The 25,325-nt window shown below is 54.9% G+C and overlaps 2 long non-coding RNA genes across 40 annotated transcripts in view; both read left to right on the top strand.

Moving 5' to 3' along the window:
* Nucleotides 1–7: 7 nt before the first annotated feature.
* On the top strand, nt 8–9,564 carry LOC140645973 (uncharacterized). Of its 8 annotated transcripts, none has more exons than XR_012040180.1 (5): nt 8–64; nt 1,383–1,504; nt 2,680–2,778; nt 3,155–3,295; nt 4,328–5,768. It is a non-coding gene; the product is annotated as an uncharacterized lncRNA (long non-coding RNA). The 8 variants fall into 8 exon arrangements; XR_012040181.1 differs by lacking the exon at nt 8–64 and adding an exon at nt 75–201; XR_012040179.1 differs by lacking the exon at nt 8–64 and adding an exon at nt 75–242.
* Nucleotides 9,565–9,776: 212 nt separating this feature from the next.
* Nucleotides 9,777–25,325, top strand: part of LOC140645971 (uncharacterized) — a 42,525-nt gene continuing 26,976 nt past the window's right edge. For 11 of the 32 annotated variants that reach the window (XR_012040164.1, XR_012040172.1, XR_012040171.1 and 8 more), the window contains exons 1-4: nt 20,517–20,670; nt 21,474–21,802; nt 23,177–23,267; nt 24,352–24,605. This is a non-coding gene — a long non-coding RNA (uncharacterized lncRNA). Of the gene's footprint in view, nt 10,535–10,971; nt 11,103–13,360; nt 13,608–18,188; nt 18,258–19,606; nt 19,683–20,515; nt 20,671–20,853; nt 21,025–21,473; nt 21,803–23,176; nt 23,268–24,351; nt 24,606–25,325 lie in introns of those variants that run through there. The other 21 variants (XR_012040175.1, XR_012040174.1, XR_012040173.1 and 18 more) reach the window with 14 other exon arrangements.

Genomic DNA, 25,325 nt, shown 5'->3' with positions numbered 1-25,325 from the left:
GGACGCTACAGATGCTCCGCCTGAAACCCAGAGAAAAGGCAAATCTGCTGCCAGTGCAGAAAAGGTGATGAAGACCTGCGGGTAACAGAGCGTGCCTCGTTCCTGGGTTGGTCCCTTGGCAGTTCCGAAGGTTTTCCTTTCGGGTAAAAGAATGAACTTTCATCTCGGATAAATGAAGAGCTGCCTGTTACCTTCTTCAGGGTCAAGTGTTTCTCTTCTGTTTGTTCAGACTGACTTTATGGGCAAGTTGGCAAGAGCCTTTTCTTTTTATATGCACAACTACCCTGTTAGTAACCTATGGTGTCAGTAGAGTTAATTTTGGAGCACCTAGACGCCAGTAGAAATAGAATGAGTGAAATGTGATGGAAACTGACATTTCAACTTGATTTTTATTCAATTTTTTTTTTTTCATTAGAGCGTTGATGGCATGCTGTGCTGTGGGTCAATCTGCATTCTCTTCCGTGGAGCCTTCAGTCTAGGACTTTAAAAAAAAAAAAAAGTTTGTCCTTCCAAAAAAGGACTAGTCATTCCTAGGCTTGAGGTGTAGACTTGGAGGGTCTCTGAAGTCCGTGATCAGGATTACAGCGTTGCTGCTCTTTGTCTTCGCTTTCGTTAATTTCCCCACTGCTCGGTGGTGGTTGGGAGCCCCGAGTTGTCATTTTTTTTTTTTTCCTGTCTCTAACACATTTTTTTTCCCCCAAGGAGACGCTACGTTTAAAAGTGAATGAGTGTCCTGGTTTCGTCTGGGATAGAGTTAATTTTCTTCCTAGTAGCTGGTAGAGTGCTGTGTTTTGGATTTTAGGATGAGAATAACGTTGATAACACAGTGATGTTCTAGTTGTTGCTAAGAAATGCTTCCACTGGTCAAGGAGTTTTGAGCTTCCCGTGCTCTGCCGGGCGCACGAGAAACTGGGAGGGGACACGGCCAAAAGAGTTGATGGAAGCTGGCCAAAGGGCTATTCCGTGCCATCTGGCGTCATGCCCAGTATGGAGACTGGGGGGAGTTGGCCGGGGATAGGGATCGCTGCTGGGGAGTGGCTGGGCACCGGTCGGCGGGTGGTGAGGGCTTGCATCCCTTGTTTTTCCTGGGTTTTGTTCCTCTCTTGCTGTCTTGTTGTTTTCCTTCTCATGATAATTCATTCTTCTTCTTCTTGTTGTGTTCCAATGATTAACCTCTTCTTATCTGAGGCCACGAGTTTTCTGACTTTTGCTCCTTGGCTTCTTTACCCCATCCCCCTGAGGGGGGAGGGTGAGCCAGCTGCTGGGTGGCACTTAATTGCCGACTGGGGCTAAACCACAGCAGTTAGTTTCCTTCCAAACGTGTCAGTCAATGCACTCGAGTGATGATTATTAAAACCACCAAAACGGCACCTGTCTTACAGATCTGGACTCCTTCTGAACACGTATCCATCGCACGCAAATGTCATTGGGCTACAGATCATCTGCACTTCACGCTTTGACAAGACGGCGTGCTGAGACAGGGATGAGCTCTGAAAGAAAAAAGGTACAAGGTCACGGGGTTTTTGGTCTGTTTTTTTGTGGGGGGCGCGCGTGTGTGGTTTAAAAAGAAGAGTGCGACGCTGAGTGGCGGCAGCCTGCAGAGCTCTCTTGCTGCCTGAGCTCTCCTTTTCTTCTCTTTCACTCCTCTTTCATGACTGTAATTGGAATTTGGACAATGGTAGAAGAGCAGGTAAGTTACTTGCCTGTGTAGATGTGCTGGTAATCCCAGGAAGGTCAATGCTTGAAGCCGTAGTGAATAACTTGGCCGCAAGTAGAATTTCCGAAGGAAGAAAAACAACGGGAAGCAAATAGCAAGTTACTAAGCGATTTGCGTGGGTCCACCACATGGCAGTTTTATTGCCAAATGCTGCTGGGCAGTATGCTCCAAGCGGCTCTTTTTGGTAAACGTGAATTTTCAGGAGGTTCAGGGTTGTGCGTGGCAAAACGTGTCCCTCTGTTTATGTATGCCGCTACGTAAACGTCCAGCGGCGGGGCTGTTGTTCCCTGCTCTCGATACTGCCACGGTAGTGCTGCGGTATTTAGACCCAACAGAGGGCTTTAGGAAGGGAAGGAGAATGCCTGTTTTCTGTGAGGGCTACGAATGCTGACCCTTTTCTCTGCCGCTTTCCCGTGCGTGCGATGAAGCGGTTTTATTTTTCTCCCTTGTTCCTGGTCTAAATAGTTCTGAAGCTGTCGCTGCTGTGGGATTGCAAGTGGTGTTTCAAGGTTTTTGTGGGGTTCTAGTTACGGATCGCTTCTCCTGTGGCGAAGTGTCAAGATACGGTTTTCAGTGTAAAGCTTCAGAAACTGCATCCGCTGAAATCAGCGTAGGTGAAAGTGATGTTGCGCGTGCAGCTGTGCTCGCAGGGATGCTCGGCGGCTCCTCCTCAAAACAGCGAGGGGCGTGTGGCCATCCGGAGGGTTGCGCTCTGGGTCTGAGGGCGTGCCGTCTTCTTGCTGCGCTTTTGCTGCGCAAACCAAAGCTGCCCCTGAGTCAAAAGAAGGCACGGTTGTCTAAAAAGTGCCCAAGCTCTAGCGGCCTGTATCGTCAACTGTTCCGAAGATGATGCAAAACACTTTTTCCTCTGCTCAGTTGTAGTCTTCACCAAGCTTCACCAAAAAAGGAAGCTTTAGATTCCTACCCAGCTTTATGCTAAAGGGTTTTTTTTCCTCTCTCAGCAGAATGTCAGCCGCCACCATTTCGCCGTGGTCGCCCTTTCTTCTGCCAGGAAAGTGCAAGACGGACGGAAAGGATCCGTAGTGGTCTGCAAGTCCACGGTATGTCTACGATGTGTGCCTGCGTTTTTCCTAAGGTACTCGTAGCGGGGACTTGAAAGTTAAGGTGAAGAATGTGCCAACTCTCCTTCTGTAGTTTTTCTGTGAAGTATTTCAACACAAATACTACAGATAGAAAAAGGCGTGTTCTGGAGCGTGCCTACGCAAAGCTGACTTCCCTCCGTTTCTTTTCTCTTCCTGAAAGCGTAATCTTCTGTTTCTGTGCGCTTCCTATGAAATGATACTGTGAAAATAATTTTGTACTAAAAGAGGAAAGAAACTGTTGGGAAGAGTTCAGGTGTTCAGAAGAAAGAGCCTTTGTTTTCCTGGGAAAAGCTTTCTGCTTTTTCAGTCAGTAAGGTTTTAAAATATCTTGTAGCAGTACTTGAAAAGCCTTACTGCGATCCTAGCATCCGTACGAAAAGCCGTCAAGGTCAAAGAAGAGACGTGGCCAAAACGGGACAAATGGGCGTCGCTTCCGCGTGTTTTCCAGGCTTTCCCAAGAAGCGTTAGCAGCCTTGTAAGTACCGCCAGTGAGTCCTGATGTGGTTTTGGTGAGTTACTGCTTCGAGAAGGTCCTTTTTCCTGAAGCTACGGTGTGTAATTTTTGACTTCAGTTGGAAAGAGATTTTCCCGACTGGCAGTCCTTCTCATTCAAAGAAGTTGCATTTGATGAACTTCCCATCGGAGCGGCTGGACGTGCCAGTAGAAGTCATCAGCAGCAAGACTTTTCACTCTCTTTAAAAACACCCAGAAAAGTCAATTTCCTTCCAAGGACCCAAGCCCAGCACGTCTTCCAAAAGCTGATGGCATCGCTGGTCTTTGGTTGTCGGTTGCAACAGCCGAGATATGATCGAAAGGCGTTCCTCTGCATGCTTCGGTACAGCCAAAAGCATTAGCAAATCTGCCGGTCCCTTTTGGTAGCCTGATGTATTGCAGCACTGGGGATTTGATTTCTGCGCCTCCTCCCCCAGTGAAACCGTCTGGGGGATCTCTTATCTCACTGACTTTTCTATCAAACTGGAACTTTAAACAGAAGTTAAAATGGTGTCATTGACAAAGCGACTGGCACTGTTGAAACTGTAACTGCCCAATAGCTGTGGCATGCAACTTAGGAGGTGTGTTTCAGCAGTGAGGTATTTGTTCTCCATGTTTCAAGAGAGAGGCAACTGAACGTTACGGGGTTTTCCCCAGTATTTTGACGGCGTGCTCTGCAGTGCTTTATTTCTGCCTCTCTTTCCATGGCGCGTTTCCCTGGCGCTTCAGTAGCGTCTCTCTTGGGCAGCGCAGCTGGGCAGATGTCACTAGGAGGGACATAGCGCACAACCCCCCCCAGTCACGTTATAACCGTGCATTTTGGAGAGAGATGGTTTAACGGTATCCCAGCTGTGCAAGGTAAATGAATGCAAAAGGAAACTCAAATGCTTTTCTAGTGTAAGTCTTGTTGTTGGATGTATATAAACATACGGCCACCTTTTAGCGTAGAGTGAATTACTGAGATGTGTTCTTTATTTTCCATGTTACTCTCTAAAGGTTTACACTTCCCTTTCAGCTTTCTTGACCGAGCGAGCAAGACGTGCAGCAGCAGCAGCAGCGCGAGGGCCGTAGCCGTTGTGGTGGATCCGTAAGCGTAGATTCTGATGATGGTCCGGCCTTGTCCTGCAGCCTCACCGGGCTGTCTCCCTGCAGCAGTGCTGGAAGGAAGCGATGAGGCGTTTTCCAAGAGCAGCAAGAGCGTTCACTTTTAGGTGAAGAAGGTGTTGAAAATCCTACCGCTTGGTCTCAATAGGGATTTGAAGCGTTGCAGTCAGTGTCGCTGTTAAAGCGTGCGCTGTATCTGGAGCGGACCCGTTTCCCTAGAATCCTGCTTTAGCTCAGCTCCTCTCCTATCCCTTATTCCGACTGAATCCCTGTACTTTCTGCTGTGCTGTTTTTTTTCATGTGCTGAAAGGGAATGTGGGGTTTTTGTTTTTCAGCGGTCTTGCTGTAAGCGTCTGGTGGTGCTCCCTAGATCCCCCCGGCCAGGTTTCCCTGCGGGTGGTGAAGCATGGTGAGGGTCAGGGGCCAGCCCTGTGGCTGGAGGCTCCTGGCTCTGTGTGCGGTGGGTGCCCCGCAGGTGGTGGGGAGAGCCCGGGGCCGAGAGGGACCGGGGCCGTTTGTTGCCCTGGGGAGCCCGTCGCAGCGCGGGAAGGGAGGGGGAAGGTGGCGGAGCAGAGGCCGAGCGAGAGACGTGGCACCGTCCTCGGGCACGCTCCCCTATGGCGTGGGGCGGCTGCCAGGCTGCGGGACAGGGGCTGGGGGGGCTGCCCCCCCCTTTATTTTTCTAGCGGAGCTCCCCTTTTTTGGTGGGGCATGTACATATGTAAATGGCCTGATGAAAGTAAGTGTAACCAGATGTAACCAAAATTGTTAGTTTGTTCTTTTGTAACTAAGCAACATAGAGATAGGAGCAGGTTAGACAATGCTTTAATATTGTGTTTGTACACCTATGGCTATGGCTATGCTACTATGCCCAAAGACAATTGGACAAGGAGTAGTACGGTCATGCTGCTACGTTCCCAGTACAGCCCCAGCCCATCTTGACAAAGAGTCAAGGGTGGTTAGAATAATTGGTTTGTGCTAAGGGTGCCGAATCGTTGTTAGGATCCACGCACCATGAAGAAGGGGAGCAAGTTACATAAGCAAGGTGGGATTGCGCATGTCCAGAAGAAGGGGTCGACTAAAGGACACACCTGTACGGCCACCAGGGACCACCAGAGACCCCCACGGAAGCCCCTCGGAGCTCAAGGACGCATGCGTAATGACCACGCAAGTATGATAATTAGTTCCGGGAAATAGAATGAATATGCATTATCATTCCAGGAAACTTGATGCATATGTATGTAACTGGACAATATAAGTTTCGGCTGATGTAACCTGCGGTATGCACGCTAGGTGGAGCGATCCCCCGTGCATCCGGTGCCGTAGTAAAGAATGCCTGCTTCTTAATACTACATTGGTGTTAAGGAGTTTGATTCCCGATTTCGGTGACATAAGGAGGTGGCAGTTGGGGCAGTTTCCCTTGTTTTGTTTGTCTTTTGGGTGTGACGAAGAAGAGGGGAGGCTGGGGAGTGATGATGTCTGTTGGGGCACCCCAGTGTCACTGGGGGGGACGATGGTGATGTGGCAGAGGAGCAGGTTGAGTGGGGGGAGGGGGGGGTCACGGGACAGTTCACCCCCCCCGAAAGGGGGGTGACAGCCCCAAATGCCTGAGAATAGGTGGGGGAGGGATTAAATAATGAAAACCTGTAAATAGGGGTGTGAGGCATTGAAGCAGAGAAAAATCTCTCCTTTTTATGTATATTGAAAAATTTTATTTATATATACGTAAAAAGATTTGACAAGAAACCCCTCTGTCTACTCTATTAGATAAAGGATGGTAGAATATGAAAAAATCTAAATCGAGATATATAGGGTGATAAAATAGAAAAAGAACTCATATATATGACTACAAAAAGGAGTTTAAAAGTGCATAAAAAGAGGATGTATACGAAGAAATTTTAAATGGCAACAAGGCAGAGCGAGCTCTCCCCAGCTGCAGTACCGACTTCTGTCCACACGGAGGCAGCAGCGAGCAGAAAAAAAAAAAAACCAACAACAACCCCCCCCAAACCCCAAACAACCGCTATCGCGCATGCGCGGCTCCCCAGCTGCAGTACCGACGCTGTTCCCCTGAGCGGCAGTAGAGAGCACGGGAAAATGCGCCACCGCGCATGCGCCGGGCCGCACCAGCAGTACCGACGCTTGTCCACGGGGCGGCAGGAGCGAGCACAACGAAAAAGCGGCACCGCGCATGCGTGGCTCCTAGGCTGCAGTACCGACTTTTGGTCACCGGGCGGCAGCAGCGAGCACAAAACGAATGCTTCAGCGCGCATGCGCGTCTCCTCAGCCGCAGTACCGACTGTTGTCCGCAGGGCGGCAGCAGCGAGGTCGGGCGAAGGCGCCACCGCGCATGCGCGGCTCCCCAGCTTGCAGTACCGAGTTTTGTCCACAGGGCGGCAGCGGCGAGCACCTGAAAATGCGGCACCGCGCATGCGCAGCTCCACAGCTGCAGTACCGAGTTTTGGTCACCGGGCGGCAGCAGCGAGCACAACACAAATGCGCCAATGCGCATGCGCGGCGCCCGGGCTGCAGTACCGACATTTGTCCACCGGGATGCAGCAGCGAGCCCAAAAGACCCACCGCGCATGCGCAGATCCCCATCTGCAGTACCGACCCTGTTCCCCTGAGCGACAGCAGCGAGCACTTTAAAATGCGCCACTGCGCAAGCGCGGCTCCCCACCCGCAGTACCGACTTTTGTCCACCGGGCGACAGGGGCGAGCATAAAAAAGCGCCACCGCGCATGCGCGACTCCTAGCTGCAGTACCGCCATCTGTCCGCACGGCGGCAGCAGCGAGCTCGGGAAAAATGCGCTACCGCGCATGCGCAACTCCCTAGCTGCAGTACGGTCTTTTGTCCACACGGCGGCAGCAGCGAGCTCGGGAAAATGCACCACCGCGCATGCGCGGCTCCCCAGCTGCAGTACCGAACTTTGTCCACCGGGCGGCAGCAGCGAGCACTCGAAAGTCCGCCGCTGCGCATGCGCGGCTCCCCAGCTGCCGTACCGATCTTTGTCCACATGGCGGCAGCAGCGAGCACTCGAAAGTCCGCCGCTGCGCATGCGCCGCACCCCACCTGCAGTACTGATCTCTGTCCACATGGCGGCAGCAGCGAGCACGGAAAAAAAATTGCGCCAGCGCGCATGCGCAACTCCCTGGCTGCAGTACCGACTTTTGTCCAGCGGGCGGCAGCAGCGAGCTGGGGGGGAAATGCGCCACGGCGCATGCGCGGCTCCACAGCTGCACTACTGCATTTTGTCCACACGGCGGCAGCAGAGAGCACGAAAAAAAATTGCACCACTGCGCATGCGCGGCTCCCCAGCTGCAGTACTGCATCTTGTCCACACGGCGGCAGCAGAGAGCACTCGAAAGTCCGTCACTGCGCATGCGCGCCTCCCCAGCTGCAGTACCGATTTTTGTCCACACGGTGACAGCAGCGAGCTCGGGAATATGCACCAACGCGCATGCGCGGCTCCCCAGCTGCAGTACCGATTTTTGTCCAAACGGCGGCAGCAGCGAGCTCGGGAAAATGCGCCACTGCGCATGCGCGGCTCACTGGCTGCATTACTGATTTTTGTCCATCGGGCGGCAGCAGCGAGCTGGGGGAAAGTGCACCACCGCGCATGCCGGGCTCCCAAGCTGCAGTACCCATCTTTGCCCACACGGAGGCAGCAGCGAACACGAAAAAAATTGCACCACTGCGCGTGCGCGGCTCCCCAGCTGCAGTACCGACTTTTGTTCACACGGTGGCAGCGGCGAGCTCGGGACAATGCACCACCGCGCATGCGCGGCTCCCCAGCTGCAGTACCGGCCTTTGCCCACACGGAGGCAGCAGCGAGCACCCGAAAGTCCTCCACTGCGCATGCGCGGCTCCCCAGCTGCAGTACTGCGTTTCGTCCACCGGGCGACAGCAGCGAGCACCAACAAAATTGCGCCACCGCGCATGCGCGGCTCCCCAGCTGCAGTACCGACATTGGTCCACTGAGCGGCAGCAGCGAGCACTTGAAAATGCGCCACCGCGCATGCGCGGCTCCCCCCCTGAGGTACTGACGTTTGGTCGTCGGGAGGGTCGGAAGCCGGAACTGCAGCTCGGCACCGCGCATGCGTGTGCGCGCACCAGCGGCTCTGCCATCCCGGAGGGAAGTCCTCGCGTCCGGCTCTGCTCTCGCACGCTGCCGGTCATCGGCAAGTAAAAATTCTGGGCTTGGCTTTGGCATTGTCCTGTAAGGGAAAGCTCTGGCTCGGGATGTCAGTTGCTTACTTGCTGTGGAATGGTCGTGTTTTTCAGCAATCGTTCCAAATAGAACGGGTTGGGTGGGGCAGGGCAGAGTAAGGGTCTTTGCAGGCACCTGGGAAGTAAAGTCTTGAACGTAGAAAAGCTTAAAGCATTTGCTGGACAGGAGGTTTCTCTGTACCCACTACATCCGTTGCTTATTAGCAGTGACTGATGTTTGTAAGAGTGCCGTGTGGAAGTGTGAACATTCGTTACTGAACTAAAACTGCTTTGGTTCTGTGTAGAAAGCAGAGGAACTACAAAACAACATATCCCGGGCCCCTTTTTTTTTGGTTAAACGTACCGTGTTTGCAGGGCCTTAGCTTTCTATTGCCAGACTGGGCAAAGCTTCCCAAGCTCAGTTCCCCCACAGTCACCAAAAGTCTCCCATAGTTGCCAGGATGGTGAGTTAGTTTTGGGCTTCTAGCCCTCCATTCCGCCATTGTTTTAGTCAGATCCTGAATGCCGCTCAGTTAAAGACTCACGAGAATTGCTTAACATTTGCATTTGGAAGTCATGCTTCAAACAATGAATTTTCAACAAAATTTTTTTTGACGCTAGCCAATGAACTCCTGTAATACTGGAGCAAAATGACATTTTTAGTGGCTGTTGAATCTCAGAGTGATAACATCGGCATCCCTGTTTGAGCCCTTACCGCAACCGTTGCAATGTTTGTTTACACGCTGCTCGGTTCTTTTGTAAAGGTGCGTAGCTGTGGGAGGTGCGTTATTCCGAAGGTGCTACGGCGCCGATGCTCTGGCTGTCGGCAGGAATGGGCAAAGCGGAAGGCTCTGTGGCTGGGGGAGAACGGCGTGGACGTGCGACCGCTCTCTCTGTTGCTCCGGAATTTCGACGGCTGGGTTGGGCTGCTAAATCGATGGAACGACTGGAAGATGTTTCAGAAAAGTGAGTACTCTACTTCCCTTTATCTTTTAAAGTCGTCGTCTTTCTACAGACACCTGTCCACGGCTTAGATATTTGATTTGCGTGAAACAGACCCGGAATTTTGCTTCAAGTAGTGTTCTGATTCGCTGAAATTCCCCGTAGGCAGAGAGCAAGAATTACAAATGTTGCTTGGTGGTTGAAGATCTCAGGGTTGCTGTGAAAGCGAACTTGCCAGAATGAGTAGGAAGCAGCCTGAATTCCAACAGAGATACCATCTAAAAGGCCCTTTTCTTGACAGGAAAAGAGCTTCACGAAACGTCGGCGCTGTTTGCCGGGGGGCCTCCGACATACCTGTTCAGTCGTCGTGGGCTTTGTGCGATTCCCGCAGGCGCAATCTTGAAGAAATTTTGTACGGCAGCCGGTATCTTGGCTTCCTTTCTATCTCGCGCTTGGTCGCTTGCGCCTGCTAAAAACTTAATGGAGTGTCAAATGAACCCACAGGAAAACGTCCTCAACTCGTGCTGGTAGGGCAAGCCCGCTGTAGTTGATAAAATGGGAAAATAGCACGCTGTTTTGAAAAATTTGCCTTGCGAGGACAAGGGCTGTCTCCTGGCAGGCAAGTGAATTCTGTGACTGATTCCACCGCTCCGCCCGGGCACTTGAAGGAGGCGGTCCCTAAGGCAATGCAATCTAAAATGGGGGTCGTTTGGGGTTTTTTAGTCATTTCTTAGGGATGTGAGGCTCGTGTGGGTGTTTAGCTTGTCCTGTTCTTTCTGTTCCTAATTCCGATCCCACTGACGGGCGTCAAAGAACGGTCGTGTTGTAGTCTAACGGTGTCGTCTACCGGGAGCTGGTGGAAGGCCAGGGCTTAGGTAAAGCCGATAAGGAGGATGCAGGCTGGAAAGCGGAACGTCTAAACGAGAATTACTGTCCTTGGGAGAGAAGCACATCCTGAAGAAATAGGTAAGCTAATTAAAATGGTTTGGGAACCATCCGAAACAACTAGTAGGAGCGTGATAAGAAGCACCCTCCCGCAAACTATCCTCGTTATCATCCTAAAAGTCACACCCCTCGAGCTGGAGACCCCGGCCCAAGCAGAGAGCCCTCGCCGCTCAGTGTGCGCAGCACGTTAAAGTAGCGCTGTAGCTTTAAGTTGACATAAGAGAAATGTCGACCGATAGAAAACTGCTTTGTGTGATTACTTATGCATATGCATAGCTAGACCGTATAAATACTGTACTTGTACGACCGAACTCTGTGCTAGCTTTGGGGAGCTACCGCCTAGCACCCATCTCTGCGCAGACATGAAATAAACATACCTCTGCCCTGTGCGTATATTGGCATCTCGCACACCGGGCAAGCGACCTCACGCTTGTGGGATAATGGTTTTGGCACCCCAGATGGGACCGAGCCGACAGCCTCGCCCGGTTCATCTTGCCGCGTCCGACGGGGAGAAGAGGCCCGAGCGGACTCCGGCGCGCACCGACCTGTCGACCGGGGACTCCTTCAGCTCCTCTCCTGCAGTCGGGCGGTGGCGACACAACGGTGCAATGCTAGTGAAAAGAGGTATTTTTGGGGGATAGGAGAAAAGGGGGAGTAGGGGCAAGATCTCTCGGGAAGCAGGCACCCTCTGTTCTGTTCTGGGCTCTGCATAAGACGCACCAGGAAAGATAGGTGGCAGTAGCGTAGTTCTGTTTGTTTCTACACGCCGTCCTGTTCAACAGAGGGAGACGTCCCTCGTTCTGGTTTGTGTAGAAATGCTGGGTTTTTCGGTACCGATGTGGGCGCTGCTGCTTCCCAGGAGGCACCCCTTTGCTCTCCTCTAGGATGCACCCTGAAGCATTGCAATCAATTTGGGGGAGATCCCACGACTAAGAATGGGCTAAAACGATATTGTAATCAACGGTGGCCACGATCTCGATTGGAAGATGGTGAAAAATGGCCTGAGGATGGATCCTTGAGATATAACGCTATATCGGAATGAATGTTGTTTTGTCGGAGAACGGAAAAATGGGATGGAATGCCTTACGTGGATATGGTTTTTCCGTTAAGACGCGATTGGGATATTAGGAAGAAAGGTGGTTTAGTGGATTCTAAACATCAGGTTGGAATATATGCGTTAAAAGAGAAAAAGGGAAAACCTCGTTGTATTGAATGGGAAAATTCGGAAGAGGATATTCAGCTGTTGGTAGCTCCTCCAAAACAGCCAGAATGTGATAGCTCAAGCGATAATGGAGTTGTGAGTGCTGTCTCTAAAAGAACAAGGGGACAGAAACCGATAGTTCAAGCTCCGCTCAGCCAGGCTCTAGGGCCTGAAGGAAGAGCGGTATCCGTACACGTACCTTTTACCGCTTCTGCTTTATTAAACTGGCAACGGGCAGTCAGATCCTATCGAAACGATCCAGAGGGAATGTATAGTACTGTTAATCACGACTCATAATCCTAACTGGGGAGATGTACAGGCTCTCCTAGAATATTTGTTTACCCCTGAGGAGAGGAGAACAATTTTAGAGAAGGCTAGAGAGGGACTGGTCCAACAATGTGTGTGTGTGTGTGGGGGGGTGCCTAATACCATTACGTACCTCCCAAAGGAGGATCCGGAGTGGGATCCAAACACAAGTGTGAGGGATTACAGAGGGTAAAGGAATATCCAAAGTTAATTGGGTATGGGATTCAACATGGAGTGCAAAAGCCTAAGAATTTATCTAATCAGATCTCGATCCGGAAGATGATAGCAATTCAAAGTTATTGAACACGCCGTTTATTGGTCAAGCGGCAGCAGATATAAGAAAGAGATGACAAAAGGTAGAGGGCGAGGATGGCATGACAATCTCGCGGTTCTTGTCAGTCGCGTATAAGGTACGTAATAGTGGGGAGGAAACAGAAGAGAAGGAGAAGCGGGGACGAGTAACGCCGCAAGCTTCTTTGTTGGCTGCCTTGACAGAAGACCGAGAAAAAGGGAGAGAAAATACACGAGGTGAATTTTGTGGGCGAGGAAGGGGCCGTAGCAATAAGAGTAGAAATGGTTATGACATTCCCTGGGAATGAATCGGCGTGCAAATCGTAAGCGAGAGGGCCGTTGGAAAAAAGATTGTCCGCCCCGTCTGAGTCATCTCGGGAAAGAGAGACAGAAGAAGGGGTTGGAGTCATGACGGAGATTGGGTTGGACTGAAGGGGGCCGGAGGAGTCTATGAAAGTTTCCCCAGACGATCCTCTGGTTCCAGTCAAGCTGGGGAATGAAAGACTAGATTTATTTAATTGATAGTGGAGCCACACATGCTGTAGTAAGTAGTTGTAGGGGACCCCTTAAGCAGAACTAAAATAAGCGTTGTTGGTGCAACAGGGAAAAAGACTTTAAGGCTGTTTTTACAAGCTATGGAATGTTCCACTGGAAATACTAAATGAACTCATGAATTCCTTTCTATGCCAGCATGCCCCCTAGCATTGCTTGGGTGGGATTTACTTGTAAACTGAATGCACAACTAAGTTCTTCTGAAGACTCTGTTCAGTTGACTCTGTTCAGCCCGCAGGGGACGTCGCCTGTTTGTGGCAGACGCCAGCCCGAACGGGACCTCGCCTGTTTGGGGCACACCGATGGCGGGCGCTGTCGCCAAAAGGCAAAGCAGGGTCATAGCAGAGTTTTCCATTTCTGGGGATGGGCTCAGCCGTCTCCTGCACAAACTTCTGTTACGTAGCAATGGGGATGGTAGCTTTCTTTTGTTTTCTTGAAGAACAAGAGGATGATGGAGCACGTTACAAGAGCATGATCATTTTCTCTTCCTTTGGCAGCACAGGCACCCAAGGCCAGCCCGCGTTAAAGGAACAGCACGAGGATATCCGCGTCGACCGTCAGCAGAGGAAGGAAGCTTCTTTGGGAGGCTGAGGCGATGAAGCAGAGTCCTTAATTGTTCTGTTTGATTTTCAGCATGGGTGCGGCGAGGGCCTGGGACATGCCAAACATGGTCCCGGACAGGGGAGCTGTCTCTTACGTGGGAGGCTGTGAGAGCTATCATGGACACCACCGGACCGGCATCCTGTAAGGGTGCTTTCACATGTTTTCTTGTTTAGAGGCCAACCTTGGCTTTGGGCCGTAAAATAAAGTCTGCCAGGCCGGTGCCAGCTTGGAGGCAGCATCTGCCCACAGCGGTGCCAGCTTGGTGGTGGTGTCTGCCCGTGCCGGTGCCAGGTTGCTGGCTGTGTCTGGCTTGTGAGGGTTGGGGTAATTGGCCCCCTGTTCCCGATGGGCTCCAGCTGTGGCCCGGGGCAGCACAGGTGGGACCCATGAGGTGAGGATGGGGCTGGGCCCAGGGTTTAAAAAGGGCTGGGGCTGGGCCAAGGGTTTAAAAAGGGCTGAGGAGGGGGCTGGCCCTGCTGTGCCGAGGGGCTCTACGTGGGGAGGGGGCTGCCTAGGCATGCCTGCCTGCAGGAGCTGGCTGAGGAGTGAAAGGAAGGGGCTTCCCCAGGCAGCTGCCTCCAGCAAGGAGCAGCCGGTCCCCGCAGCCGGGAAGGATCCCTCCCAGCCGTCCCCGGCAGAGCGCACCACCAGCGCGTGGTGCCGGGAGCTCGGTGCCCCCGTCGGCCGCACACGTGAGCCGCCGTGTCTCTGGGAAGCCTCTTGGGAGAGGAGCATCGGGGCACCTGGGCGGGCGAGGCAGCCGGCACTGTGGAGGAGGAAGGGGCAGGGGCCGAGAGAGAAGCCCCGGGGCGCTGAAGGTCTCCCGGCGGCGGCAGGAGCTGCGGTGAGTCGCGCATCCCTCGCGTGCCTCCGGGCCCCTCTCTGCCGTGCTTCTCCAGACCTCTGCCTGCCTCCTTGCCTGTACCTGCCTCTGTCTCCCTTTCAGGCTGTTTGGCTCCCCAAAGCTTTTTGCCCTTCTGCTAGCGCTGCCCTCCACACCGTCACCTTCTACGTTTCCTTTCTATGCCCCTCCCTTTCCAGCTCCCCACCTGCTATTATTTCACTCTTCCCGCACTGCCTTCTTCCGCATTGCTGGGGAAAATGGCATTTCGAGGCCTCCCTCTGCGCAGTGGCCTGTCTCTCTTTGCAGTGACTCGCTCTGCTCTGCACCCTGTCTACTTTTTTCTAGTAAACTGTCCCTATTTTTCATTTTTTTTTACTCTCATAATTCTTCTCTTTTTGAAATTTTGTTTCTAGGTGTACTCTTACCTTGTTTTCTGTCTCTCTTTTTTTTTTTTTAATTTTTTCCTGTATCCTGTTGCTTTTAAAATTTTCATTCTGTGTCTACTTTAGTCAAGATGTCTCTCCCTGTTTAATTGTTTCCTGTCTGTCCTGTACCCCGTTGCTTTTAAATTGTCTTTCCTCGTCTATCTTTATCCGGTTTGCTGTCCTCATTTTTTAATTTGTTCTAGTCTGTGCTGTGCCCAGTTGCCTTTAAATTTTTCTTTTTATGTCTCCATCTACTTGGGTTTTTTGCTATTTTTTTTCCTCTCTTAATGTCTTTTGAATTGAAAAAGCTTTTGAATTTTTGTTTCTATGTTCACTTGTATGTATTTTTTCTGTCTCTTGTTTATTTTTTCCCTATCTGTGCTGTATATTGTGACCTGTAAAATTTTTTTCTGCCTACTTTTACCCAGATGTCTAACCCTATTTTTTTATTATTTCCAGGCTTTCCTGTGTCACGTTGCTTTTGAATTTTTTCTCTATCTCCTTGTATCCAGTTCACTGTCTTTATTTTCTCTTTCATGCTAGCCTGTGCCATAGCCTGTGTCCTGGTTTTGGCTGGGATAGAGTTAATTTTCTTCCAGGTAGCTGCTATAGTGCTGTGTTTTGGATTTTAGGATGAGAATAAGATTGATAACACGCTGATGTTTTGGCTGTTGCTAAGCGGTGTTTACACCAGTCAAGGACTTTTTCAGCTTCCCATGCTCTGGCAGGTGCACAAGAAATGGGAGGGGGCACAGCCAGGACAGTGGATCCAAACTGACCAAAGGGCTATTCCATACCATAGGATGTCGTGCCCGGTATAGAAACTGGGGGGAGTTGGCCGGGGGGTAGCGGTCGCTGCTCGGGGACTGGCTGGGCGTCGGTCGGCGGGTGGTGAGCGGTTGTATCTTTTTTTATTTTCCCTCCCTTGGGTTTTGTTCCTCTCGCTCTCTTTTGTGGTTTTCCTCCTCATTACAATTCATTATTATTATTCCTACTATTTTGTTCCGATTATTAAACTGTTCTTATCTCGACCCACCAGTTTTCTTGTGCTCTTCCAATTCTCTCCCCCATCCCACCGGGGGGGGGAGTGAGCGAGCGGTTGCGTGGTGCTTAGCTGCCGGCTGGGGCTAAACCACGACACCCTGTCGCTTTTTAAATGTTGTTTCTGTGTCTTTGTTTATTTAGTTTGCTGTCCCTCTATTTTATTGTTTTCTTCCTTTAAGGCCTTTGTTTTTCAGTTTTTCTCTATGCCTGCTTTTATCTAGTTTGCTCTTCCTATTTTTAAATTTTTTCTCCTCTGCCTTGTACCCTTTTGCTTTTTCAGTGTTCTTTCTGTATTGACTTTTATCGAGCTGTCTGTCCCTGTGTTTTTAGTTCTCTCTGTCTTGTCACATACCCTGTTGCTGCTTAAATTTTCTTTCTGTCTTTTATTTTTTTTTTCTCTTCTCTCCATTCATCCTGAGGCGTTAGAGGGTCTCCTCGGCATGCTGTTATTTCTGAAGCGTAACTTGTACCCCTCTGGCTTTGTAAGAACATCTCCTCCCTCTTCCTCAGAGCAGTCTCTTTGTCCTCTCCTCCATCTCGCTTGCCTCCAGTGGGTCGGCGTCTCCCTCGTCACCTCCGTACTCTGTTCAGATCCCCTCCCCAGTGCCTTTGTGCCCTCAAGCCGCCTTCTGTCTCTCTGGCCATCTCGGCACCCCTCTGTTTCTGTCGCGACGCTTCCTGCCAGCGCCCTTGTGGTCCATGGCCATCCTTTAGTTCTGCAGCGGGCTTTGTATCTTTCTTCTTCAGAGACAACGCTTCCTCAGGCTTCCGTTTTCCCTCAGAGCACTCTTGCCTTCCCTCCGCCATGTCGGATGCCTCTGTTCGGTCCCCGGTCCCCTGAGGACATCTCTACTCCGTTCAGATCCCCTCCCGAGGACCTCATTGTGTCAGCAATCCTTTGTTTGTCTCTTTGTCCACGTTTCCCCCGACCCCGGAGCCCCCTCGTTCCTGTCATGACGCCGCCCGAGACTGTCCTCGTGCCCCACGGCACCCTTCCAGCTCTGCAGCCCTCTTTGTGTCTCTCTCTTATTCGGACAGAACCCCTCCTCAGGCTGTCGTTGTGCCCCACAGCTCCCTTACCTTATTCACTGCTGTCTAGGATGTCTCCGTTCGGTCGCTCATCCCCTGAGGACATGGCTGGGACACCCTCTTGAGTTTTGCATTGCCTGCCAGAGCTGCCTTCTGTCTGTCTGTCTGTCTGTCTCTCTCTCTCTCTCAGCAGCCGCCTTGTGCCGTCACCGTGCCTCCTGAGGCCGTCCTCGTGCCCCGCAGCCCTATGTGGCTCTGTAGCACAATTTGCACCCTTCTTGCTCCCGAGAACCATTCCCGCTGACATCTTTCATCTCCAGAGCACTCATGTTGTCCTCTCTGCTAGCTAGGACACCTCTGTTCAGTCCCTGGTCCCCTGAGGACATCCGTAGTCTGTTCACATCCCCTCTGGACTTCTTCACCGTGTCCTCGAGCCTTCTTGTGTCTGTCCCTCTCAGAAGCCCTCTGCTACTGTCACGCTGCCTCCCGAGCAGCACGCTTTTAGCTCCGTAAGCCCCCTTTGGACTCGCTTTGTTGCCATCGCACCTCTCCTAAGATCTCTGTTCCCAAAAAAGAGTGTTCTTGTTCTTTTCTATGCCATCTAGGATGCCTGCCGAGCTCCAGGGACGAGGCCGCCGCTCGGCCTAGGTCCCACGACTCAGCCTAGGCCCCACAGCTCGGCCCTGCACCTCGGCCGCTCGGCCTCGGCCCTCACACACGCACGCACACGAAACCAGAGAACCTTTCCCTCACAAAAATACCTAGGGATGGAGTTAATGAGAAGACAGGAGACTCTGCTGATCAGGCACAGGGCATGGCCAGACAATCCTACTGACCAGCAACCTATTTGCGTGCCACCAGCCCTTTTTATCCCCTTGTCCCTCTCTTTTCCGATGCTTGTTCCTCCCCAAACTCCTCTGCTACCTCCCCTTCCCCACCTTTGGTTCCTCCAGTAAACAGACCATAGTACATCCTGTGCGGTCCCCACGTGCGTCCCACAGCCTTAGTCGGCAACCTTTCTCAGTCTGTATGGTGATCCGGAAAGCCGCTCCCGTCTACTCGTCGTGACGAGTGTCACCCCGTACCGTGGGGCTGGCGGCTCTGCCGGGACAGCTCTGGGAGGAGCCCGGGCAGGGAATCCGTTTCTCTGGCTGGGTCACTGGGGTGCCTTACCTGGCATAGCGCCTCTGTGTGACTTGGAGTTTATGGAGACAAGCTTTTTATCACATAACCTAGCAGGGAACCGCACTTAAAAGCTTTGGAAAAATGCTCTAAAACTAGAATTGTCCAATGACCTTAGTAGTTGGATTGGTTTGTAGGATAATCCTATCAGAGGCATCAACTTGAAGACGGCTGCTTGACCCATTTTGTTGATTTCAGGCGTGTTGTTTGAAGGAAGAATGTACAGAAAGGGCCGAGGAGGTGCGACAAGGAGACAGGAAAGAGCAAGTAAGTTTTGAGAGAGGGGAAGAACCTCAGCGCTGCGAGTGACTGAAGGTGCTAAGGGCAAAGAGATTTTTGGGTTAGGTATGCGCATACGAAGGTCTGGGTGGGAATAGCGCACAAACAGTAGTAAAATACGGTTAGGAAAGCCAAGATTGCTCCTCCTTCTGGGCCCGTGCACGCGCCCTTGCTCTTGCAGACGCAGACACGCTGGAGCTGCGGGGAGGCAGGCGCGCAAGCCCGTCTGGAAGCAGGCTTTGGGCACAGGGTCCTCGGCTGAGGCGGTGCCAGTTAGTGGGGGGAGAGCCCTGTGTGTTGGGCAGGTGAGGGGCGAGTGAGGCCGGAGCACGGCAAGGGCTGGTCCGGGCTGTTTGGTCTGGGGCAAGCGTGGACAGAGGGGACAGAGAGGAGGATCTGAAGGAATACGGGTTGTGAGCTCTTCATTCCCAACGAGGTCGCTGAGGGGGCAACCCCCTACGGTACCCAAGGTACGGGCGAAGGTCTGGGGCCAGCACAAACGGTGCTGAGAGAGGGAGTTTCCATAGGGTCTGGTGGTGGCTGCAGGCCGCTTCCCATCACAGAATCGTATAGGTTGGAAAAGACCTTTAAGATCATCGAGTCCAACCGTAAGCCTGACACTACCAAGACCACCACTACACCATGTCCCTAAGCAAACAGCGACACTGAGCCCCGTGGCATGCTGCGCAGCCCTTTTGGTGTGCACCAGTTTGTATTTGGCCGTGCCCTGGAGCCCTCTGAACTCCTGAATTCATATTTTAGGTTCCCCCCGAGTCCTTCTGTGTGTCCCAAGGCCCTGTGTTTCTCATACAGCGTGCCGCAATGCTTCCTGCTTAGCTTTCCTCCCATCCCAGAGTTTTGCCAGTGCTTTTTTGGTGTGCTCTAGGGTCAACTGTTTTCCTCTCTGTGGGGCCCAGGCCCCCTCCCCCCCCCCCCCCCTTCCTGTGCCCCCAGAGTCCTATGTTTTCCTTGTCACCTGCTGATGGCTTCCTCCCACCCCAGCATTGCACTCCAGGGCTCTCCCTTTGTTCTCGTCCCCTTTTCTCTTCCTGTGCAGCCCAGGACTCTCCCTTTGGCTTTTGGCAAGCTGCCCTCAGGAGCTGGGGCACCCCTCTGCTGTCCCAGCGACCACAGCTGTCCCCAGTGGGGCCGAGGGCAATAGCCTGTGTTCTCGGTGGGATGCAGCTCTGGGCCCAGGGCCTGGGGCTGACCAGCCTCTGGAGTGGCCAGCAGGGCTGATGGCTATGGTGCCCGTGTCCCCACGGGCTGCAGCTGTGGGCCGGGGGCTGCTGAGCTGGGCTACTGCCATGAGGGTGGTGTTCACATCACCCCATGAGGGTAGGTCCAGGACAACAACGCCAGTGCTGAGCAATACATGCTGGGACCGGGACTGAGGCTGCAAGCACAGAACAGGTGAATGGGGCCGGGGGGGCGGTCCCTGCGACCGGGAACATCCCGGGGAAGGTGACACAAAGGGGGAGGTGGGGCTGGGGCAACAGCGACCGGGTCCAGGAAGACCCGCACTAGGGCCAAGGAGCGGAGGGTGCGGCGCCGGGGTCGCGGGTGGCCCAGAAGCCGAGGGGATGGGGGAAAGCTGATGCACCGGGGCAGGGGGGAGGCCGCACAGGGACACGCGGGGCTGCCTGAGCGCTGGGGCTCACCGGGGGGCAGGGGTAGTGCTGGGGAAGCAGCTGGGTCGGGTCGGGGCCCTGCAAAAGGGTGGTCCCGACACAAAGGCCCCCGTCCCCGTCCCCGGGTGCGTGTCTGTGTGGGGGGGGGGTTTCCAGGTCGTGCGGAGGGGTGCGGGGCAGCTGGGGAAGCATCGGACCCGAAGCGGAGCCGGTGGCGGTGCTGGGAATCCCGGCCCTGCGAGCCAGCCTCCGCAGGCGCAGCGGGGTCCCGCGGGTGCTGGTGAGGGGAGGAGGGCGTAGGGGACGGTGTCCCCATAGGGTTAAATGGCACAGAAGGCAGCAGCCCGCAGCATGCTGGGAGCTGTAGTCCTGGGGTAGCCAGCTTGTGGTCGGGCAGGTTGTTCGCAGGGCATGCCGGGAGATGTAGTCTTTCGGCAGGGAGGTTCCAGCCAGCCCCGCTGGTGTGTGCAGCACGCCGGGGTGCGTCCTCGCCCCATGCTGGCCTCCGGGTACCTGCCGGGGCCGGCAGCCGTCTGCCGGCGGGGAACGGCCTCGGGCACGTGGCGCGCGCGCGCGCGGGGGGGCGGGCGCGCGGCGGCGCCCGCGCTCACTGCTGCCCTCTGGCGGAGGAAACGCGGTACTGCAGGTCCGGCACCGCGCATGTGCGGTGGGGTGCTGCCGTGCTCACCGCGGCTGCCGTCCGCCGGTAACGGCAAGGCGGTGCCGCGGTGCCTGCGAAGCGCCGCCGCCGCGCTCGTTGCTGCCTCCCGGTAAGGAAACGCCGCCGCTGCCGCCGCCCCGCGTGCACGCTGCCGGCGGGCGCTCGGCGCGGAACTGCAGCGCCGGTGCCGCCCCTGGGTCCGCGCCGCCCGCCGGGTGCGCGCTGCTGCCGGTGCCGCGGCGCGGTACTGCAGCGCCGACACCGCACAAGGGCGCAGCGGCGCTGCCGCCTCCGCTGGTGCCGCGGCGGCACGGCCGCAGCGCGGTGCTGCCGCCCGGCGTTCGGGCGCCAGCCCTGGCCCCTCCGGCGCGCCGTCGGCGGCCGGCGCATGCGCGGTGCCCGGGAGCGGCATGGCGGCGCGCTGGGCGCGGGTCTCGGCGGCGGCGGGCGTCCTGGGGCAGCGGTAAGGCGAGCGAGCCCCTTTGGCGGGCGCGGGGGTGTCTTCTGCCCGCTGGCTGCGGGACGGGAAGCCTGAAAGTGCCCGCTGCGGCAGGCTGCCGGTGTGCCGGAGGCGAGCTGGGTCAGGGCAGCCCCAGGGAGTTGCCCGAGAGCTGAGAGAAGGGGAGAGGGGAAGAAGGCGGACACCCCCCCAGGCGCAGACGCCGGGCGGCTCCCCGCTTCCAGAGCTCCCCTGAGCCTCCCCGGCCCCGCTTGCCCCCCCACGCGCAGCTGCCCCCAGCTCCAACCCCTCCCCTGAAGCCTGTCCCGTAGCCCCAGGTCGCTCCCAAGCCCCGTCGTGCCGGTGGCAAGCTGGCCTTCCGCGCGTCTCGAGAAGCCCCTGCGGAAGGAGAGGCTTCAGCCGGGGGCGATCTGCGGTAATAACGGTGTCTGCTTCTTCTTTCCCTCTCCCAGAGGCTGCGCTGAGGACACGGTCGTCCCTTCCTCCCCTGGGGCTGCCGGTGACGGCACCCGCCTCAGGCTTGCGTGGATTGTCTGTGCCTGGCCTGGCTCTCCTCGCGGCGTGGGGGCGAAAAGGGACGGGCGGAGCGCTTGCTGGCTGTGGACAGGAGCTGCTGCGGCTGAAGCTGGAGAAAGAAGCCAGAGAAGGGTAAAGAAGAAGAAATGGAAGGCCGTCTGGCGGCTGCCTCCCGCTGCAGGCAAGAGAGAGCCTGCCTCTCCGGGTGAGGAAGGATCCCTCCTCGTAGTCCGCGGCAGGCCAGGCCGCCAGCGTGCACCGCAGGGTCTGTATGCGTAAGCCAGCGCGTGGTCTTGCTCCCTGTCCCTGTCTGACAATCTGCGTCCTGCTCCTCGTCCTTCTTTTTCCCCTCTCTCTATCGTCCGCCATCCTTCTTCCTGTCTGTCTTTGTTCTCTTTCTATCCTTCTGCCCCAGCGCTTCTTTCTCCACCTCTCTCCTGCTCCCTGCCCTTTGCTTCCTCTCCCTGACCCTCTTCCCTGTCTCCGCTTTTTCCTTTCTCTCCTTCTCTGTCCTGCTCCCTGGCCCTTTTTTCCTCTGCCTCTGTCCTCTAGCCCATGGCTTGCTTTTTTTTTCCTTTTTCCTTCTTGGTCTCTTTGTACAAATCTGACCCTTTCTTGCTTTCCCAGTCCCTTTGTCCTGTTCCCTGTGGTTCTTCTCTCTCTGTCTGTATGTCCTGCGCCCTGTCGCCGTCACGTTCCTCTGTTCTTCTTCCTCTCCTTTCCCCCCCACCTCTCTACCCCTCTGTCCTGCTCGCTGACCCTGCCTTTTCTTGCTCCATCTCTCTGCAGGGCTTCTCGTCCCTGTTGTGTTTGATTTCCTCTATGTCTCTGACCTTTTCTTTCGGCCTTTCGTTCTCTGGCGGCACCTCAGTCTTCTCCGTTGTCTTCCTTTTCTCTTTCCAGTCCTCTGTCCTGCTCCCCATCCCTGTATGAAATAGGGGCGGGTGCAGGCTCTGTTCTCTTGGGACTGGCGGGGGAAAAAGCAGCCCCGGGCCGAGCGCTCTCCTGGGGTTCGTCGGGGGGTTTTGGGGCCGAACCCGTGTGCGAGCCGGGGGGAGTAGGGGCAGCCCCATCTGGCTCTCAGGTTCTGCTTGTGGAGCTGGGCAGCCTCTGCCGCTCCCGGCGCAGGTCGGGCAGCGGCGGCCCGGGGGGCTCCTGCGGCGCCGGGCGGGTGCCGGTGGCCGGAGTGGCGGGGAAGGGCCGCGGCTGCGGCGGGCGGGGGTTCCTGGAGGCGGCTGGGCCCGGGTCCCGCAGGGGTGCTTGGGGCTGCGGGGGTTTGGGGTGCGGGCCCGGCACCCCCAACCAGTGCCGGAGAAAGCGAGCCGGAAGCAGCCGTAATAAAGCGACGCCCTGCCTGTGCTGGTGCGGCCCTGCAGAGGTGTGGGGCCGGGCCCTCCGCAGTGCCCAAGCGCTCCCCAAAAGTGCACGTGTGGCCCTGGGGGTGCAGGGCTGTGGGGTGGCTCCGCTCCCCCCATCCCGCAGCATCAGGCATGGGGACCGCAAAGGGGTCGGAAAGCAGAGAGGGTGAGCTGGTTTGGGGCCTGAAAATGGAGAGCAGGTCTTGTGTTCTCGGGGCTTGAAAAGAGGCTGAGGTGGCTGACTTTGGGGCTGAGAAACAGCTTGAGTCGTGCGTTTTCAGGACCTGCCAGAGGGGACCGAGCGGTACGTTTTTGGGCTGAGGAGCAGAGGTGAAGTGCTGCATTTTTGGGACTCGAGAACAGGCTGAGCAGGTGGGTTTGTGGGCTCAGAAATGGGAGCTGGTTTGGGGGCCCAAAGCAGAAGCCAGTTTGGCTGTTTGCGCAGGGCGGGGGGAGGGCGTTGGGGGCTGCGGGGGAAAGCAGAGGGTGGGCAGGGTGCACGGACCCTCCCTGGAGGGTGGGGGTCTGGTCGCGTCGGAGCCCAGAGTTCGGGAGGCCGGCGTGCCCCGGGCCAGCCTCTCGGTCTGAGGTGGCCTCTGGGGGGGGAAGGGTGCTTTTCAGACCCCGCACGCCCTCTTGGAGCCCAGCTCTTCTTTGTACGCTGCTGAGAATAGTTCTTAACTACTTAATCGTACAAACTGATGAATCGGTATTTCCACAGCGTCCAGCTGTGATGTTTAATAGTCATATTCAAGTTCTGACAGCGACCGCTTTCCGAGCTTGTCCAAAGCCCAGACTGTGGCAAATAGCTGGAGCTCGTAAGGAGAAGGAGCTGAAATCGAGCGGAGCTTCGGTGCGGAGCCGGAGCTTCGGTTAGCCAGAGCTGTAGCGAGGAGGAGCTGGAAGGAGATGGGGTGTCCGCTGTCTGGAGCGTGCGTTAGCCAGAGGCAACGTTAGCTGAGCGGGGGCGGCCGTGAGCCGGAGCGTCTATTCGCTGGAGCATCCGTCGGCCGGACTGCGCTCCCAGCGGGGCTGCAGAGCGGCCGGGCGCAGGCAGGGCTGTCCCCAGCCAGCGTCTCTGAGCAGCAGGGAGGCGAGCGGTCCTTCTGCCAGCGGGGAGCCTGGCCTCTTCCCTCGGGGATTAAATCCACGCCCTGCGCCCCTCCCTGCATGGAGGGCGTCTCCCGGTCCCGGTCCCGTTCCTGGGGGTGGGAGCGAGGTGGGGGTGCCCCGGCTCTCCTGGGGCAGCCCCGCTGCGAGGGGGCGCGGGCGAGGCGGCAGCGGGAGGCAGCGGTGTCTCCCCGGTACCTGGCAAAGGGGAGAGGGGCCGGTCGGTTGGAGCTGCCGGGGTGCACGGCCTGGCCCCTCAGGGCCCCTCTGGCAGAACCCTCCCCTGTGTTTTCCCCGTCGGCTGGGTGTGACAAACAGGATCATTTTTTGCCTCCTCTTTTCCCAGTGTCACCTTCGGCGTCACGTGCAGAAAATCCCGCGTGGTCGGTCCCGCTTGCCGCTCAGGGAATCGCGCGTATGGGGCCGGGGGAGCGGGGAGAAACCTTTGCGAGTTCAGGGACGCTACAGATGCTCCACCTGAAACCCAGAGAAAAGGCAAATCTGCTGCCAGTGCAGAAAAGGTGATGAAGACCTGCGCGTAACGGAGCGTGCCTCGTTCCTGGATTGGTCCCTTGGCAGTTCCGAAGGTTTTCCTTTCGGGTAAAAGAATGAACTTTCATCTCGGATAAATGAAGAGCTGCCTGTTACCTTCTTCAGGGTCAAGTGTTTCTCTTCTGTTTGTTCAGACTAACTTTACGGGCAAGTTGGCAAGAGCCTTTTCTTTTTATATGCACAACTACATTGTTAGTAACCTATGGTGTCAGTAGAGTTAATTTTGGAGCACCTAGATGCCAGTAGAAATAGAATGAGTGAAATGTGATGGAAACTGACATTTCAACTTGATTTTTATTCAATTTTTTTTTTTTCATTAGAGTGTTGATGGCATGCTGTGCTGTGGGTCAATCCGCATTCTCTTCCGTGGAGCCTTCAGTCTAGGAGTTTTATGTAAAAAAAGTTTGTCCTTCCAAAAAAGGACTAGTCATTCCTAGGCTTGAGGTGTAGACTCGGAGGGTCTCTGAAGTCCCTGATCAGGATTACAGCGTTGCTGCTCTTTGTCTTCACTTTCGTTAATTTCCCCACTGCTCGGTGGTGGTTGGGAGCCCCGAGTTGTCGTTTTTTTTTCCATCTCTAACACATTTTTTTTCCCCCAAGGAGACGCTATGTTTAAAAGGGAATGAGTGTCCTGGTTTCGTCTGGGATAGAGTTAATTTTCTTCCTAGTAGCTGGTATAGTGCTGTGTTTTGGATTTTAGGATGAGAATAATGTTGATAACACAGTGATGTTCTAGTTGTTGCTAAGAAATGCTTCCACTGGTCAAGG

The sequence above is a fragment of the Ciconia boyciana genome, unplaced genomic scaffold (genome assembly GCF_034638445.1).
Source record: "Ciconia boyciana unplaced genomic scaffold, ASM3463844v1 HiC_scaffold_64, whole genome shotgun sequence".
NCBI lineage: Eukaryota > Metazoa > Chordata > Aves > Ciconiiformes > Ciconiidae > Ciconia > Ciconia boyciana.
This window is presented reverse-complemented; position numbering and strand designations above follow the sequence as displayed.